Source organism: Podarcis vaucheri, assembly GCF_965113315.1.
Source record: "Podarcis vaucheri genome assembly, chromosome: 7".
NCBI lineage: Eukaryota > Metazoa > Chordata > Lepidosauria > Squamata > Lacertidae > Podarcis > Podarcis vaucheri.
The window spans coordinates 20,119,194-20,137,673 of NC_138765.1; the positions used below are offsets into that span (position 1 = coordinate 20,119,194).

General features: G+C 42.5%; 1 pseudogene across 1 annotated transcript; it reads right to left on the minus strand.

The window, feature by feature from the left end:
* Nucleotides 1-12,114: 12,114 nt before the first annotated feature.
* On the minus strand, nucleotides 12,115-15,221 carry LOC309537224 (free fatty acid receptor 2 pseudogene; annotated as a pseudogene). The gene has a single exon. The product of its transcript is annotated as a free fatty acid receptor 2 pseudogene (transcript).
* Between the last annotated feature and the right edge of the window lie 3,259 nt (nucleotides 15,222-18,480).

Consider the following 18,480-nt stretch of genomic DNA (forward strand, 5'->3'; position numbering starts at 1 on the left):
CGACAACCAAGGTACAACTATAACGCTGAAGAGCAGCATGTGATGCACAGCACTCTAACCAACAGAGCTATTGTGAAAGGTCCTCCTTGCCTATAAATGAATAACAAATTACATCTGTAAGACGGGAGCATATATTGCAAGAATGCAGAGCCAGTGGTCTTCCATCTGTTGGACTGCAACCCCCCACCATCCCCAACTTTGCTGGTTTGGGTTGATGGGATTTGGAATTCAACAACATCTTGAGCTCCACCATTTCATCTTCCATGGTTTATAGATGATACAGTTTGTTGTTCTCCTCCTGCCTCATCCAAGGAGAATGATTTCCCTTATTGCAGAAATCAAAATTTCATAAACTTCAGTATGCATAAAATTGCAGTTCCATGAAACAAAAAGTTCCTTTTTGTGTGAAATTCTCAGTTTGACGACTGGTTCTTCCCATGGAAAGAAAAAGGCCCCAGGAAGTACCTAGACCCTTAGGATGGACTCCCAAGCACATGAGGGGCAGGGTGGATGGGAGGAGCACACTGTCTCTAGATGTGACATGCCGGTGCCCTCTTGTGTTTGTGATGTACATTGCAGTCTAAGGTAAAGGTAAAGGTACCCCTGCCCGAACGGGCCAGTCTTGACAGACTCTGGGGTTTGTGCGCCCATCTCACATCTATTGGCCGGGGGCCAGCGCTGTCTGGGGACACTTCCGGGTCACGTGGCCAGCGTGACAACGCTGCTCTGGCGAGCCAGAGCCGCACACGGAACGCCGTTTACCTTCCCGCTGGTAAGCGGTACCTATTTATCTACTTGCCCCCGGGGGTGCTTTCGAACTGCTAGGTGGGCAGGCGCTGGGACCGAGCAGCGGGAGCGCACCCCGCCGCGGGGATTCGAACCGCTGACCTTTCGATCGGCAAGCCCTAGGCGTTGAGGCTTTAGCCCACAGCGCCACCCGCGTCCCATCTACACATTGCAGTCTAGGAACCAGCAAATTCTCTAGGCCTATAGATTATGCTCAAAGAACAGGGTTCAATGGCAGCCTTTAGTACAGGAGGGAGAATTTTTAGTATGCGTTGCTTCTCCTGCTATGGCACTTTCATAGTGGGAGAGAGAAGATAGCCCTGCTCCCAAATAATCATGTTATGCAATTATTCAAAGCTTTTTTCCAGCGCTGCATCTGGCACCCTTACTGTCAGGAGCTCGTCCTACACTCGAGTAGGACCCTGGTAGAGACACATGCCCGACTGGCATGTTCCCTCCCTCCTAGTCACTCGTTCGGGAGCTTCAAAAGCTTTCTTCTGCCCGAACATCACAGCAACCGATGCCAACAGACATCGGCACACTTAGGGATCCACAGAGTCTTCGCAGCTTGTGTGACAGACCTCAGCAACTCGGCATTTTAGCTAATCTACTTTAATTACATATAAACACACACGGAGCACTGCAACATGGCTCTCTCTCTCTCTAGCATCAGACAGCAAAAAGAGAGAACAAAGGACAATTGTCCCACTTCACGGGACACAGTAACACAAACATCCTGTCTCCATCACTTCCCACTCTGTGGAGTCAAAACATATACGTCATGTGATAGACAACAATCCCATGACTGCAATCATGGAGCAGGAATTCTAACACTTACAACGTTTAACAGGGGCTGAACCGCTGCTCACTTTGTGCATCAACCACAACTACCCCAGCCAACAACGACCCCAAGAGTGGCATTCCCTTGTGGGCGACCTTCCAGGGGCTGCAAGCTAGTAGTAGATTCAGCAAACCACTTGCCATCCTCCATCCAAGCAAGATACAATTCGAGGTCACATTTCAGCCCAGTGAAATCTCTGGAGGAGAGAGAAAAACAGGATCAGTGAAGGCTTGGAGGGGTATAGCCTTCCCAGAGTTCCAAGGGCCACATATAGAGAGGACAGAAGGGCCAAATTCAGCTCCGCCCCCCCCCCCAACCTGTGGTTACCTATCCCTTGTTCTACACTAATCATAATTTTATAAGTAAAGATGGCAAAACTGATGGAACTGATTAAAGATACAGATTTACAGAATCTTTTGAAGAAGACTGGAAATCTTTTCTGGTCTATATAAAAAGTTATTTCCCATACGTGAAGACCGCAGCAGGGTTTGAAGTGAAAGAAAACAGCAGAACATATTAAGAAACATACTAGAGAGGATTAAAGTAGATAAGGTGGAACCTTAAAATGCAACTGTATGTAGTATGGATTATAAACCTCAGTGTTGGGTAAGTGGGACGTCTCTCGTTTTGTTGAACTGGAATATAATTGTTGAGTAACAGTAGCATTCTTTTTTTTAGAACATCTGTTTTTCTTTTTTATATATGTATTTTTTATTAAATTTTCTGTTTTACAATTTAAAATACTCATTTAAACATCATTAAGATATAATGACTTCCCTTCTTCTCTTTCCAGGGTTCATTTTGCATTTCATAAATCCCTGCATATTTTACATAAACTAAACCATTCAATATTTTGTTATTGCATCCATCAAAACTAACAAATGTAACACTCTATATGGAAAAAAATAAAATATTTTAATTAAAATAAAATAAATTCATTTCCCTTCACCTTTCAAAATATATTTAAGAAGTGCTAAGCAACTTCTAGTGGGGATTTGAAGTGACCCAGATTTTTTATGTCAGGTTCTAGTACTCTAGTTTCTGCCCCACCCTGAACCTCCAGTCAACCGGCTCCAGACTTTGCATGTTAGGTTTCTGATTAATTCCTTTGGGTGTACCCTGCAGCTCTTTATTGTTATGACTGTACTGCATGGGGTTGTGAACTCTTCTCTTAAGCTTTTTTTTCCACATGCATCTAGCTCAGGGGCATGGGTGACTAGAAGATGCTTGCTTGAAGGAGCTTTTATGGCTGCTGATTACCAGGTAGTGGAAGCACTCCACTTCTTAGGACCAGGGATTGGAGGAAACACTTTGGAGATCAGAATGTAGCCCAGCAAAGGAGACAGACATTTCAAGCTGTGTATCTGATTGGTGAGCGTGAGGACAGGAGAGGGGAGCACAGGGGAACATAGAAGTCAGACTCACTGGTTTGCCTCATCCAGTGTTTCTCAAACGTGGGTTCCCAGCTGTTGTTGGACTACAACTCCCATAGTCCCTAGCTAGCAGGACCAGTGATTAAGGATGGTGGGAGTTGTAGTCCAAAACAGCTGGGGACCCACGTTTGAGAAACACTGGTCTGGTTCAGTATTATCTATGTTGTTGTTGTTTAGTCGTTTAGTCGTGTCCGACTCTTCGTGACTCCATGAACCAGAGCACACCAGGCACTCCTGTCTTCCACTGCCTCCCGCAGTTTGGTCAAACTCATGCTGGTAGCTTCGAGAACACTGTCCAACCATCTCGTCCTCTGTCGTCCCCTTCTCCTTGTGCCCTCCATCTTTCCCAACATCAGGGTCTTTCCCAGGGAGTCTTCTCTTCTCATGAGGTGGCCAAAGTATTGGAGCCTCAGCTTCAGGATCTGTCCTTCCAGTGAGCACTCAGGGCTGATTTCCTTCAGAATGGATAGGTTTGATCTTCTTGCAGTCCATGGGACTCTCAAGTGTCCAGCATATCCACTTAGCATATAGTGCTTGTAAAACAAAGGTAAGCAGAAAGACCATTTGCCTTCCCATCTCACTCCTTACAAAAGAAACTGGATGCAGTGAAAAATGAGCTTAAACATTATCTGCCCCTGGGAATTCCTAGTGCATGAGCTAACTGAGGAGTGCAGAGTGCTGTCATCAAGCTTGTTGATTCTCTCCCAGTACAACACAGACCCTGAGGTTTTCTCTGTAGAGTATATTGTTCCAGCTGTCCAGAAAGCAAAAGTGTCTGGGATTGCACTGAGAGAATGTTGCTGTTTGGACAAGCTGTAGTCGGAGGTGTCAGGTACAGAGCAGAAATGCATGCAAAGCCTATGTTGTCACCCTGGGCCAAAGCTCAGTACAGTTGAACCTCTACTTACCCCTGCCTCTTATTTTGAATTTGTTCTGTGAACCGCCCTGAGACCTCCGGGTATAGGGCAGTATATAAATTTGATGCTGGAGGAGGAGGAGGAGGCGACCCAGGGATAGTGTTATTTAAGTACACGATGAGAGAGTGTATAGAACTAACTGCTGGGTTTTGGGTTGTTGCTTGCGACATTAGCTTTCTTTACAAATATCCAAGCAGATAGTGGGAAGGGCCGTGTGTGTGTGTGTGTGTGTGTGTGAGAGAGAGAGAGAGAGAGAGAGAGAGAGAGAGAGAATTCAACCCTCCAGGGCTTTCAATCTGGTCCACAGTCAGGATTTTCTTGGTTTCACAACCAATCCTTCTTCTCAAGGACCTCTTGGAACTGTAGCTAAGTGAAGGGGAATAGGGGCTCTCCTGGTTCTTCTCAGGACACTCCTAACAAACCACAGCTCCCATAATCCTTTGGGGGAAGCCATGGCTGTTTATAGTGGCATCATAGTTCTTCAAACATGAATGTTGCCTAAGTTACATCCAGCCCAGGAGGTGGCACTGCCTGTCAGATTCCTCTTCTGTAGTCTCAATGTTTCCCTCCAAGAGCTCAGCAGGGAGGAGATGGTGGCAAAGTTGGCGTTAGTTGGTTCTGCCTGTCATTGGCTCTGGCTCCACCTTCAGCTGGCCTCTCTGTCTTCTTCCCCACAAGTCTCAAAGGACAACGGCCACCACGGGTCCCAGCCCAGCTCAAATATTTAGAGATGACAGCCAAGTTGGTTTCCCCCTTGAACTTCCCACAGCACGGGTAGCAGACATTGTCTAGCACCTGTTATTCATTAACCTGCAGTTAATATTGTTTTCTCAGTTAAATATACTGTATATCTACTATTACTATCCCTTTCTTTCTCTGATGTTAATTAGAAGGAGCTGGTGGATTTTCAGCATTTTCTCAGAATGAGAGTCAATGGGATGTGCGGCCATGGGCGAATCTGTCCATTAAAGTTTCTCTCGGTTTCTAATTTTTCCACATTTCCGTGTCAATTTGTGGTTTTTTGTTTTGAAAGCCTTCGCCAGCATCTAAGTGTGACTTTCTCCAAATAAGACAATTACACTCTTTCTTTCTTTCTTTCTTTCTTTCTTTCTTTCTTTCTTTCTTTCTTTCTCTCTCTCTTCTGCAAAGCGATTTTCCTCACCTCAGAAAGGATATTTCTCCAAATAAGACAATTACTCTCTCTCTCTCTCTCTCTCTCTCTCTTTCTTTCTTTCTTTCTTTCTTTCGCAAAGCGATAGGATATTATAGAGTTGGAATAACTTTAGAAGAGAGCAACCAAACTGATAACTCTCCCATGAGGAAAGATTGAAGCATTTGGGATTTTTTTTAGTTTTGAGAAAGGCATGCAAGAGGTGACATGATTGAAGCTTATATAACTATGCATGACATGGAGACAGTGGATAAAGAAAAGTGTTTTATTCCACCCTCCATAACACTAGCAGTACTGCCTAGCAGTAGGATCAACACTGAGCCTTGAGACATGAAGACTCCATAAAAGTTGTTGTTTGTACATTGCTACCTTTGCTCTCTCCTGCAGGAAATAAGCAATTCATTAAAATGTGGGAAGAGAGGAGTTAAAATGCTGTATGCAGATTTCCTTGCTTCGAATGAACAACCCCCAGTCATAAAGCCAAGATTAATCAAAAGTTTCTTTGTCTATGTATTGAACTCTCTCTGATAAAATACCTTATGTGTTAATACCACAGACAAAATTATCTTCCTGATATGCTTAATACCAATGGGCAATGTTTTGTTTTGCTTTTAAAATCTATGATTGCATTAATGGGCCACAGGGCACTTTTTTGTGCCATCTGTCTGGAAGATAACAACTTTGGCTCTTGATAAACAACAAATGCCAGACTCTTAGTGGCACAGGAAGTGTGAGACCTGCTTTTCCCTGTCTGCACCCAAAAGAGAACAGCCTACTTTTGTTGCTAGCAAATCAGCAAAGCAGTAAGCTTTGACGCCAGTTGACTAGGGTTCAAATTCTGAGACAGCCTGCATAAGGTGTTAGTTTCATTGGCATGACAACAATAACAGACGAAGGACAAAGTGCAACCTATTGACTGTGAACTGTGGGTGAATACTAGACTTGTAACAAACAGGCTGGTGGAAGGTTGAAAGGTAAAGATTTTGGGGAACCTGTCACCTTCCAGATGTTACGCTAAATGACACCATTTCCATCATCCATGCAAATGAGCCATGCTGGCTGGGCCTGATGGCAACTATAGTCCAACAACATCTGGAAAGCTGTACCTCATTGAAAGATGACTCTACCTAATTCACATTTTCCGAACCATTACATAGACAAAAGACCAGCCATCCTTGAAAATTTCTCCAAATTTTGCAACGCAGTTCTCCAGGCAAAGAATAGGTACAACAATGTATAGATTAGGGCACACTGTGCCTATAAATGCATATAGTGGTTAAAATAACATGGGTATATTGGGCAAAATTACAGACATGTGTTTGTTTGGAGAAATATGCCCTAAAATCCTGATGAATTTTAATAAAGACTGTAAAAAAAAAAGCAAACTGATTTGGAAATGAGGACTGAACCTCTGCATTTCCATTCTCCCCAGCTAGTCCCATCCCAGACACATCTTTTCCTTCCTTTTTGGAAATTTGACAATATAAAACAACCTGGCTGCAGATTTGTAATTAAGCAAAGACTATCTCCATAGGTGCATAAGGGAAAACCAAAATAAACAAGCACATAAAATACCCTTAGTCTTCAGATGTTAAGGGAGGAGGCTTTGCCCTTGTGCTCTCCCCAAAGGCTCCCCCAAAGGGACATTATCCTTTCCTCTCATCCTTTGGGGTCACCACCAGCAGGCTGCCACTGCCTGGAAGTAATATAGCCCCAGCATCCCTGGGAGTTGAGCGCAGGTGGGTTCTCGGCCAGTCAATCAGGAGGGATGAGGCAGGCTTCCCTCAGCTGGCCAGAGATGGGGAAAGACCAGTTTCATTGGGATCAGGGAATGAAGGTCACTGTGGATGGGGCTAGGTGAGCAGCTCAGCTCCTCTACCGATGGTCTCCAGCTGCTGCTGCTTCTAAGGGAAGAAATACCAGGCTTGCCTGATATCTAATATTATGCATTACACTAGTACCTTGGTTCTTAAACTTAATCCATTCCGTGAGTCCATTCGACTGCCGAAACCATTTGAAAACCAATTGGCTGCAGGAGCTTCCTGCACTCAAGCAGAAGTCACGTTGGATGTTCGGCATCCGAAAAAGGTTCACAAACCGAAACACTTACTTCCGGGTTTGTGGCGTTCAGAAGCCGATTTGTTCGGGAGCCAAGCCATTCAAGTACCAAGGTACCACTGTGCTAAGAGTATATTTGCATCAGGAAATGATTAAAAAAGCAACTTGCTCATAAGTTAGCAAAAGAATTCCATTAGTTCCCCAGATGGAAAATGTTTGCACAACCCTGATGAGGAAATAGCAGAAGAATGGGACTTTGCATGTTACAAGATTTATATGCACGTATAAGCACGTTCTTCTTTAATTTAATAATGTTCTAAGTACAGGGATGAGAATAAGCAAGTAAGGTTTCAAAGTTTCATTTGAAGAAGTGCATCAGGTGATATGAAGCATTCAGAACCAGCAAAAATTCAAACAAAAAGCACCCTCTTTCATACTTGTCTCTCTTAAGCAAATGATAATTAAAGAAAATGTGGCCTATAATTAGAATTTAGGCTGAATAAAGTCCAAGGGGGGAGGTTGATCAAACAAGAGTTATACTGAGGTGTGAGCAAAGCTGTCAATTTTGGTTTCTCTCAGTTTCTCATTTTTCCAATCTTCAGTGTTAAGTTGTGGGTGAACATATCAGACGACACAGCGATTCTTCAGACAGCTTTTGTTTATTCACAGGCCAGAACAGAACTGAACTGAAGGGTTCAGTCAGCCTGCTTATATAGACCTCCAGTACAACGTTACTGTAACAACTTTCTAAAACTTTGGATCCTTCATTTGCATAGCTATCTACAGTACCCCCCGGCTGGCCCAGAGTGAGAACTTCAGAACATAACCCCCAGATCTCTACATTTCCATATCACACTGATGATGATGATTAGCAATTTTGGGTGAGTATTTCTCTAATAGATGCATTTTGGAAAGCAATCTTAAGAAATAGAATGCAGATCTGTATGTCATTTTCACTAATGTATGCATATTTTTTTGTTTGCACATTTTACCTTTCAGCCCCAGCCAGTGTTGTAAATACTGGGAGTGGTCATCTAGAAATAGCTGAGCAGACCACCCGTTTCCCACAGCAGCCCAATAAAATGTAAAGTATTATCACAGGTAGCAAGTCTGCATGTCAATCTACACTGCACTGTATGGAGTAGATTAGTTTTGGTTCAAGGGAAGCCATTATCTTTCCTACCTCCTTTATCTGAGCAGGAAAAGGCAAGAACTTCAGGGGAGATGAGAGAAATGTTTTACAGTGCACTGCCAACAGCATAGCTGCTCTTTGTGTTCTCATAATCTTGGCCCTGATTTGCATGTAGCCAGGTATTCTGCTCTTCAAACATTTCTCAAGAACTGGATTTTCCTAGGCATCAGTGCTGCAGCTGTGCTTCTGAACTGCACATAGCCAAATGAGAATAATTCTGGTATTTATTTTCAATTACACTGTTTTAGTTTTGTTTGGGTTTTGTTTTGGGTCCCCCCCCCCCAGTCTGAAGTTCAGTTCTCTACTGTAGCTTCTGGTTTTTTATATATATTTTAAAAGTCCACATTAAAATTCACTAGTGTTTTAGTTTGAATGTTTCCAGGCATATACATCTTTCTGTGCCTTGGACCATCAGCTGTGGTGAGGACTGCAGGGCCTGCTCCCTTCCAGAGCCCTTTCCGTCGGGCCCAGGGGAAAGGGCCCTGGAAGGGAGCAGGCCCTGCAGTCCTCACCACAGCCAATGGTCTCTTTGTGCTCCAGGGAGGTCACTTTGGTGCTGCTAATGCAGCTGTTTGACTTCACCCCCAGAGAACCAGGACCACTCCAGGAAGATATTGTTGCTCAGGCAAGGTTCTCAACTTCTATGAGGAAGTCCTCTTAGCCTCCTTCCTGACCAGGAGGGTAAAATGGCCAACCAAGTTAGGCGGAGTCAGTCTAGGGCCTGAGGGTCCTTCACAGGGAAAATGCCAGCTGCAATTCAGTGGTTGACCACATGGGGCAACTTTCCACAGCTCCCTTCTGCTCTTGATAAATTCTCACAGGTGATAAACATCTATCTGGAGTGGGCTACTTCATATAAAATAAGCCTGTCTGCAACAAGGATCACTTGTCTCTGGCAAACTGCCTTTCTGTATTCAAGATTTACATATATTCCTATTTTAATGTGGAGCAGCACTCAATTGTGTGAGCCTCCAGCTCAGTTCAGAGACAGATTGACTGCCTCATCTTCTGTTTGCAAGGACTATGGCTTCTGTCCATCAGCATTAAGTTCCTAAGTGTGTTGTGTTTAGCTGATCTTGATATATCTGTATTTATTTAGCTCCACTTCCTGCTCAGATACAGCAAGGCTGAAGAGGCAGCAGGAAGGGATGCAGGAAATAGACTCAAAATGCAGTTTGAAAAACTGCAGTAATAAATAAGGGGCTTTATTCATAGACCCATAAAACATGTTGCATCCCATGGATGGAGAATCACTGCACATCTCCCCCAAGATTTGCCACCTATAAACCTGGCAAATTGTGTAGGGGAAATGGTGTACATTGATCATGCCCATGCTTAATCCACAGCAAATCTCACCAGTGTATCTTGTGGAGCAAGCACCCCTGCCAGTGTATATGGAACTGAAGCCTAGATACTATGGTCACTACATCATGGGTATAGCTAATAGCATCATTTTAACCACAGAAGAAGAAGAAGAAGAAGAAGAAGAAGAAGAAGAAGAAGAAGAAGAATAGTAGTAGTAGTAGTAGTAGTAGTAGTAGTTTGGATTTGATATCCCGCCTTTCACTCCCTTTAAGGAGTCTCAAAGCGGCTAACATTCTCCTTTCCCTTCCTCCCCCACAACAAACACTCCGTGAGGTGAGTGGGCTGAGAGACTTCAAAGAAGTGTGACTGGCCCAAGGTCACCCAGTAGCTGCATGTGGAGGAGCGGAGACGTGAACCCGGTTCACCAGATGACAAATCTACCACTCTTAACCACTATACCACACTGGCTCTCATTAATAAATGTAAACAGTTTTTTATATAATTGTTAAGAAGATTAAATACTGAATTGAGGAAAACAACAACTGGAGACCCCCCTGGCATTGTGGGTAGCATTCTCTGCCCAAACAATCACTTATGCTTCTTGAGACATGAAGACTCCATAAAAGTTATGAAGACCAGGTGGCTGCCTTCTCCTGTAATTTATAAGCAATTTATTAAAATGTGAGGAGGGAGGGGTTAAAATCCCATGTGAAGCTTTCCTTGTTTTGAATGAACAACCCCCAGTCATAAAGCCAGGACTAATCAAAAGTTTCTGTGTCAATGTATAGAATTCTCTCCAATAAAAGAATAAAATGTCTTCTGTGTTAATATCACAGGCAAAATTCCCTTTCTGATACACTTAATAACAATGGACGGTGTTTTCCCATCCTTTTGGAATGTGTGATTGCAGTAATGGGCCAGAGGGAACCTATTTGTGCAATCTGTTGGGAAGATAACAACCCTGGCTCTTGATAAACAACTGCCAAACTCTTAGTTGGCACAGGAAGTCAGAGACCCACATTTCCCTGTCTGCAACCGAAGAATAACAGCCTACTTCTGTTGCTAGCAAAACATTACTCATACCTTACCATTAAGCACTGAGCATCCTGGGAAGACAGATCCAAAACAACACATGGATGGTAACAGACATTATAGGATATTTTGAAATGAGGCCAGACAAAAAGGCAGCCCTATTGTTGCTAAATGCCGAGAAGGCATTTGATAAAGTATCCTGGAAGTTTATGCATAAAACTATCGAGACAATGAAATTAGGTGAAAAAAATCTGCAGTGGGATCCAAGCAATATATAAAACTCAAAAGGCTAAATTGATCATAAATGGTGAATTATCAGAACCTTTTAATATTTCCAAAGGAACAAGACAAGGCTGTCCTTTGTCGCCCCGTCTCTTTATAATGGTCTTAGAAACATATTTAACAGTATTAAGAAATGATCCAGAGATAGAAGGAATAAAATTGGGGAAAAGAGCCTACAAAGTTAAGGCATTTGAAGATGATTTGATAATAACAACCGAAAACCCAATAACTGAATTTTAGAAACATTGGCGAAAATGAAGGAATTTGGCCATCTATCTGGTTTTAATATTAAGAAAGAGAAAACAAAACTTATGGTTAAAAATTTGGACATACAAGAAAAAGCAGAGTTAGAAAATGAGACAGGACCAAAAGTGACAAATAAAGCCAAGTATCTAGGAATCTGGATCACCATGAAAATATTAATCTCTATAAGGATAACTATGTAAGGGTCTGGAGTGAGATAAAAAAAGAGTTGGAACTCTGGAGTAGACTTAAATTATCATTATGGGGAAGATTTTCAACAATTAAAATGGCCGTCCTCCCGAAAATGCTGTTTCTCTTTTAATCTATCCCAATTATCAATGGACTCAAATGTTTCAATGTATCAATGGACTCAAATGTTTGCTAGATATCTAGCAAGGTATATTTGGCAAGGCAAAAAACCCAGAATAAAATTTAAATTACTAACAGATTTAAAAGATAGAGGAGGTTTCGCACTCCCCAATCTAAAGTTGTATTATGAAGCCGCATACTTGGCTTGGTTGAAGGAGTGGATGAGCCTAAAAAACCCGCTAAGTTACTCAATATGGAGGGGTGGGATAATAGAGTAGGATGGCATGGCTATTTGGGGTACAATAAAATCAAAATACATAAAGGATTTCTTAACCATATTATTAGGAAAGCTTTATGCGAGGTCTGGGACAGAAATAAAAGGTTGTTGGAGCTGAAAACTCCTTATTGGTTATCACAAATGGGGGCGGTTGCTGTGAAAAGGAATAATATGGACACCAACTGGCAGACATATAAAGATTTATTAGTAGAAGAAAACAATAAAATAAAATAAAATTGAAAAATTATGATGAACTTAAACAAATGGGGCTAAGCTGGTTACAATATCATCAATTAAACTGATTTTTTGAGGAAGACAGAAAAACAAATGGATTTGACAACAGAATATCAGATATAGATAGGGAATTGCTCTCAAATGATAAAAAGAATTTGTCCAAAATGTACAACTTATTATTAAACTGGCATCTAAAACATGAAGATGTTAAGGATGTGATAGTAAAATGGGCCCAAGACTTCAGATATACTATAGAATTAGAGAAATGGGAAAATCTTTGGAAACGTGATATCAAATTTACAACCTGCTACCTAATTAAATAAATTTTTAAAAAGATGCTGTATAGATGGTACCTGACTCCATCAAAATTGGCAAAAATGAATAAAAAAAATAATAGCAGCAAGTGCTGGAGGTGTAACCATAAAGATGAGAATTTATTCCACATGTGGTGGACATGCCCCAGAATGAAATTATTCTGGGACATGATATACAAAGAATTTTAAAAAATGTTAAAACAAAACTTTTTTAAAAAACAAAACAAAAACAGAGTTATTCATTTAGGTATCTTCACAACAGACATCCCTAAGGAAAACAAAAGAGTCTTTCTATACACAGTTACGGCCACCGGGATTGTGATTGTAAAGTACTGGAAAAGCTACACAATCCCTAAAAAAGAAGAACAGTTATTAAAATTACGTGAATATCTTGAATTGGCGAAATTAATAGAATTAGTAAGAAACCAACCAAGTGAGAAAATTAGAAGAGAATGGGATGTCTTTACAAATTATATGAAGAAAGTAGGTTCCCAAAACTATGACTGGCTTAGTCTAGATTAAAAACTCCACAGGTAAACAAATTAGCTCTCCACTAAATTTAAAATGATTACAAACAACCAAAGATGTGAGATTATTGGAACAGTATAGGGGTCGAAGGAAGTCAATGTACTAATCAGGGAATCTAGCCAGAAAATCAGTGAATGCTTGTATTCCTTAAAAGATGTGTATAAGAGGCAGTTTCCCCCCTCTGTTTTTCTTTTATATTTTTTCTTTTCTTTTCATTTTTAAGTTATTCAACGTACTTACATTTTCTATTTTTTATTTAGGTATTTTTCATTTTATTATTCATGCTTCGGTATATGTTAGTTTTCTCGCAGGTCAAATTAAGATAACATGTATCTTGTTTACTCTCTTTATTATTTGTACAACTGATTCTTTTCTGAATGTAACATGTATAAAGCAAATAAAATTTATTAATAAATAAATAAATAAAAAACGGAGGGGGGGGCACTGAGTATCCTTGCTAATTGTCCAGAACTCAAATCTTGAGAAGGCCCGTGCAAGGTCTGAGCTTCAGTACCACAACCAGCAGTAGCAGATGAAGGCCAAGGACAAGATGTCAACTGCGAAATGGGGGCCAATGTTGCTTTTGAGGCAAATAGACCAGCTCACATAGGTGAGGTATGGGCATTTTTCTCAGTCTGAGATCCACCTTTCGTGTTGGGCAGCCCTCTGGAGAGTTAGTGTGGTGTAGTGGTTAAGAGTGGTAGACTCGTAATCTGGTGAACCGGGTTCACATCTCCGCTCCTCCACATATGCAGCTGCTGGGTGACCTTGGGCTAGTCACACTTCTGTGAAGTCTCTCAGCCCCACTAACCTCACAAACTCCGCTGTGGAGTTTGCAAAAGTCTGCTGAGAAGCACAGGAAAGAAGGTCCTTCATTTCTCCATATGGACATCCTCTTTCATTCCAAGTCCCAAAGTATGGACAAAGCAGGCTACCAGCCCCTCACAATCCTTTCAGAAGGCAGCTCGCCCAGGTTAGAAATAGAAGATTTATCACCCCCACTGTGGTCTATCTCGACGTCACAGCAGAACCCACAAAACTGGTAACACCGTGGCAAGATGGCATGGATCTTCTGCCCCAGGCTGGAAAAACATTTGGCAAAGGTTTGTTGGATGGCAGTGGAGGAGAAGTAGAAGATTGCTGGGTCCATGGAAGCACTGAGGGTGCTAAGGAGCAAAGCATGAACCCTCCAGGAAGGACTCTCATTCTGGATGAAGCCCACAATGTGGGAGATGTTGAAGGGAGCAAAGCAGATGGCAAAGTTGAGCAAAGTGGTAACAGTGATCCCCACAGCCCGTTTCTTCCTGCGGGCATGGATATTGGGCAAGGAGGCTAGGATGCGGACTAAGTTGATGTAGCAGAAAAGGGTGATGATGAAAGGGAGGAAGAAGAGGGTGATGCAGAGCTCCATGCGGACAGGGAGGAGGATGTCGAGCTGGTTGGCGGAGAAACTCTCGTAACATTTGGAGGCGTTGGCAGAGTTGGAGATGGTTTCGTTATTATGGTCTGGCACCGCGAGTTCCACAACATAGATAATGCTGCAATGGGAGCAGGCGAGGAACCAGAACAAGATGCTGGCAAACACTGCATACATTGGCCTCCGGTTCAACTTGTACCTGATAGGATAGGCAACACCCAGGTAGCGCTCCACGCTAATGGCCATGAGGAACAGGGTACTGATGTAGATGCTGCTGTAGTAACAGAAGTTGGTCAGGGGGCAAAGGAACATGGGCAGAGGCCACGTCATGTCCGAAGCGGCCTCCACCATCTTGAAGGGCAGAAAGAGGAGCAGGATGACATCAGACACAGTCAAGTTGAACAAGAGGATTTCTATTGGGGTTGCCTTCTGGCGCACCTTGGCTTGGAATGTGTAGAAGGCCAGGAGGTTGGCAGGGAGGCCAGCCAGGAAGGCAAAGATGTAGACAGCAAGGACCATGATGTTGTATAACGACATCCTTTCAGTACCTGCAAAATAAATAAAGACTTTGCTTTACCTAGGCAAGGATACTGCCCCACGAAACCCCAATTTATCTCACTCTCAACCAGGGCTGGAGAACCTGTGGCCCCCCCAGATGTTACAATGAACTACACAATTCCCATCACCCTTCACCTTTAACCCTGCTTGCTGGGGCTAGTGGGAACTATAGTCCAGCCAGTGTGGTGTAGAGCGTAGGAGACCAACGTTGAAATCCCCACTCAACCAGGAAGCTCTCAATGGGTGGACTTTGGCCAGTTACTGCCTCTCTGCGTAACGTACCTGACAGAGTTGTTGTGGTGATTAAATAAAAATGGAGAGAACAATGCATACCAGCGGAGTTCCTTGGAAGGAAAGGTCGGATATAAACGCAATGAATAAAATAGCAAATACAACTTCCAGAGGGCCACGTCAGGAGGATAAATTTGACTGAGATCTCATGGAATGGTGAACCGAAAGGAAGACATCCTCTGAATTTTGCAGTCCATTTCCTCAACCAAGAAATGAGTACAATATGCATAGATTACTGGAGAATGTGTGTATAAATGCATATACAGTGGTACCTCTGGTTGTGAACAGGATCTGTTCCAGAGGCCCATTCACAACATGAAAAGAGCACAAGCGGCGGCGGCGCAGCGGTGCACACACAGGTTGCAATTTGCCGCTTCTGTGCATGCGTGTGACGTCATTTTTGCGCTTCTGTGCATGCGCGAGTGGCGAAACCCAGAAGTAACCCTTTCTGCTACTTCCGGGTCGCCGTGGGACATAACCTGAAAGAACGTAACATGAAGCAAATGTAACATGAGATATGACTGTAATAGTAAAAATAGCCTGGATTTTAATGAGGACTTTTTAAAAAATTAAAAATTGCAAGCTGATTTGGAAAGGAGGCAAAATAAACCACTGCAACTCCCTCGGCTGGTCCTGTCACATCTTTCCCTCCCTCTTGGAAATTCAACAATATTAAGCAACCTGACTGCAAATTTATAATTAAGCTAAGACCATCACCGTAGGAAAAGAAAGGAGAAACAAACCAATACCAGATTTTAACCCTTGTACTGCCCTGAGACCTCCAGGTATAGGGCGAGATATAAATTCATTAAATAATAAAATAAGAATAAAAATAAAAATCTCCAAATGTTTAAGGAGGTGACTCTTGCGCTCTCCCCAAGCAGATTCCCCAACTGTGCATGCCCTTTTCTTCTCATCCTTTGGGTTCACCACCGGCAGTTTGCCTCGGCTTGAGTCACCCCAGGAAGCAATATAGTCCCAACCCCCTCGGTCAGTCACTCACACAGGGATGGTGCAGGCTTCTCTCTGCTGGCAAGAGATGGGGAAACACCAGCTTAATTGGGAGCAGCGAATGAAGGCTGCTGTGGACCAGGGCGAGGTGAGCAGCTCATCTCCTCCACTGATGGCCTCCAGCTCCTTCTGCCTCCAGGAGAAAAGATAGCAGGCCTCCCTGATACCTAATATTATATATTATTGAGAGTTTATTTGCATCAGGAATAAACTGAAAAAGTGAATTGCTCACAGGTTAGCAAAGAATTCCATTATTCATCCAGATGGGAAATGTTTGCATAACTCTAATAAGGAAATAGCAGAATAATGGGACCAGACATCCGTGGTCTGCATATCACAACATCCATATGCAAAACAATAAATCCACTGGAAAAGAAGCCGACCAAGTAAGAGTTCTACAGAGGCACAAGCAAATCCGTCAATTTGGTTTCTCTCAGTTTCACGTTTCCCCAATCTTCAGTCCTCTACATTTCCACAGTGGCAGACCTTGGGGTCTCACTGGCACCCTGTATGATGCCAAAATTTGCCTCTGCTTGCCTTTCACCTTCCATTCTACATCTTAGTTGTGGCGCCCCCTGCAGTAGCCCCCAAGTGAGACCTGACTGGTTGCGTGCCCTTAAATCCACCTCTGATTTCCAGATCACACTCATTTTTCATAAAGGATCATGTGGTGGGAATTTCTCTAACAGACACGTTTTTGTATGGATTTTTGTGTGAGAGACAAAAAAAATTGTTTTGTCGAAAAAGAATTTTCCTAATATAATGCATTTTTGTTTCTCATTTTCACTGATGTTTGCATAAGGTTTGTTTGTCTGTTTTCATGTTTTATCTAACAGCGTTCAGCTCCTAACAGTGTTCAGGATCCAGAAACAGCCAAGCAGGCCACCTGTCCCCCAACACAGCCCCCCCCCCCATGTAAAGTATTATCACATGTTGCAAGTTTGTAAGTCTATCTATACTACAGTGTATGGGGTAGATTAGTTTTGGTTCAAGGGAAGCCATTATCTTCCCTACCTCCTTTATCTGAACAGGAAAAGGCAGGAACCTCAGAGGAAATGGGAGAAATGTTTTACAGTGCACTGCCAACAGCATAGCTGCTCTTTGTGTTCTCGTAATATTGGTCCTGATTTGCATGTAGCCAGATGTTCTGCTATTCAAATACATCTCCAGAACTGGATTCTCTTAGGCATGAGGGTGGGGGCTCTGCTTCTAAACTACACATAGCCAAATGAGAGTAATTGTGTTTTTTCATGCTATTTATTCTCCGTTATTGTTTGTTTACATTTGGGTGTTGCTGTTTTTAAAAGCTTTTTCAGAGGGAGCACTAGGCATATTGTCAGTAGCACTCCGATTTTAAAATTGGGAAGGGGAATAAATCTTCTGCAGGAGTCCAGGTTTTTAATTTATTTTCAAACTCAGAGGTACCAGAAAAACTCTCCAGTTCCTAAAGTTCAGCTCCAGCCATTTGGGACTCACAGGGAGGGATAGGCATATATATACATTTCATTTTTTCTAGGCTCACCTTCAAGTCTCCACATTAATTTTTGATTTTTTTTTTAAAAAGTCCTCATTAAAATTCAGCAGAATTTCAGTTCAAATGTCACCTGACATACATATATTTGTATGCAATTTTGCCTAATATCCATACTTTTGCAAAATGGCTCTCCCCTGATAATACAGTTCTGTGTGATATTTTCCACTAATGTGCATGTTTTCAAGCATTTCCTCCCCAGACTATGAATTTGTAAAGAAATTCCGCTGCTGGAGAATAGCATTGAAAGATTCAGAGAAGATACGGAATTTGAGGGATGTCTGAGTCTCAGTTTGCATAACGCTTCTGAAATCAAACAGGTTCATGTATAAATGCGAAATGAATCGAATTCCCCCCCCAACCCATCTTTCCTTGCAGACCATTGCTTTCGCATGTGTGTAGCCATAAGAACATAAGACGAGCCTGCTGGATCAAGATTACTTATCTCCAGCAAGCTACCTTTCTAAATTCAGGATTTATTCTTCTTTTCATGCAGAGAAGCACTCAGTTGTGTGAGCCTCCAGCTCAGTCCAGAGACAGATTGCCTCAGCTTCTGCCCATCAGCAGAAGTCCCTATGTTATAGGATTTATTTAGCTGAACTGTATATTTATTTAACTGTATTTATTTAGCTTCACTTCCTGCTCAGATACAGCAAGTCTGAAAAGGCAGCAGGAAAGGACGCAGCAAATCAACTCAAAATGCAGTTTGAATAACAGGGAGCTCCAGGAGATAAAGACAAATCAAAAGAC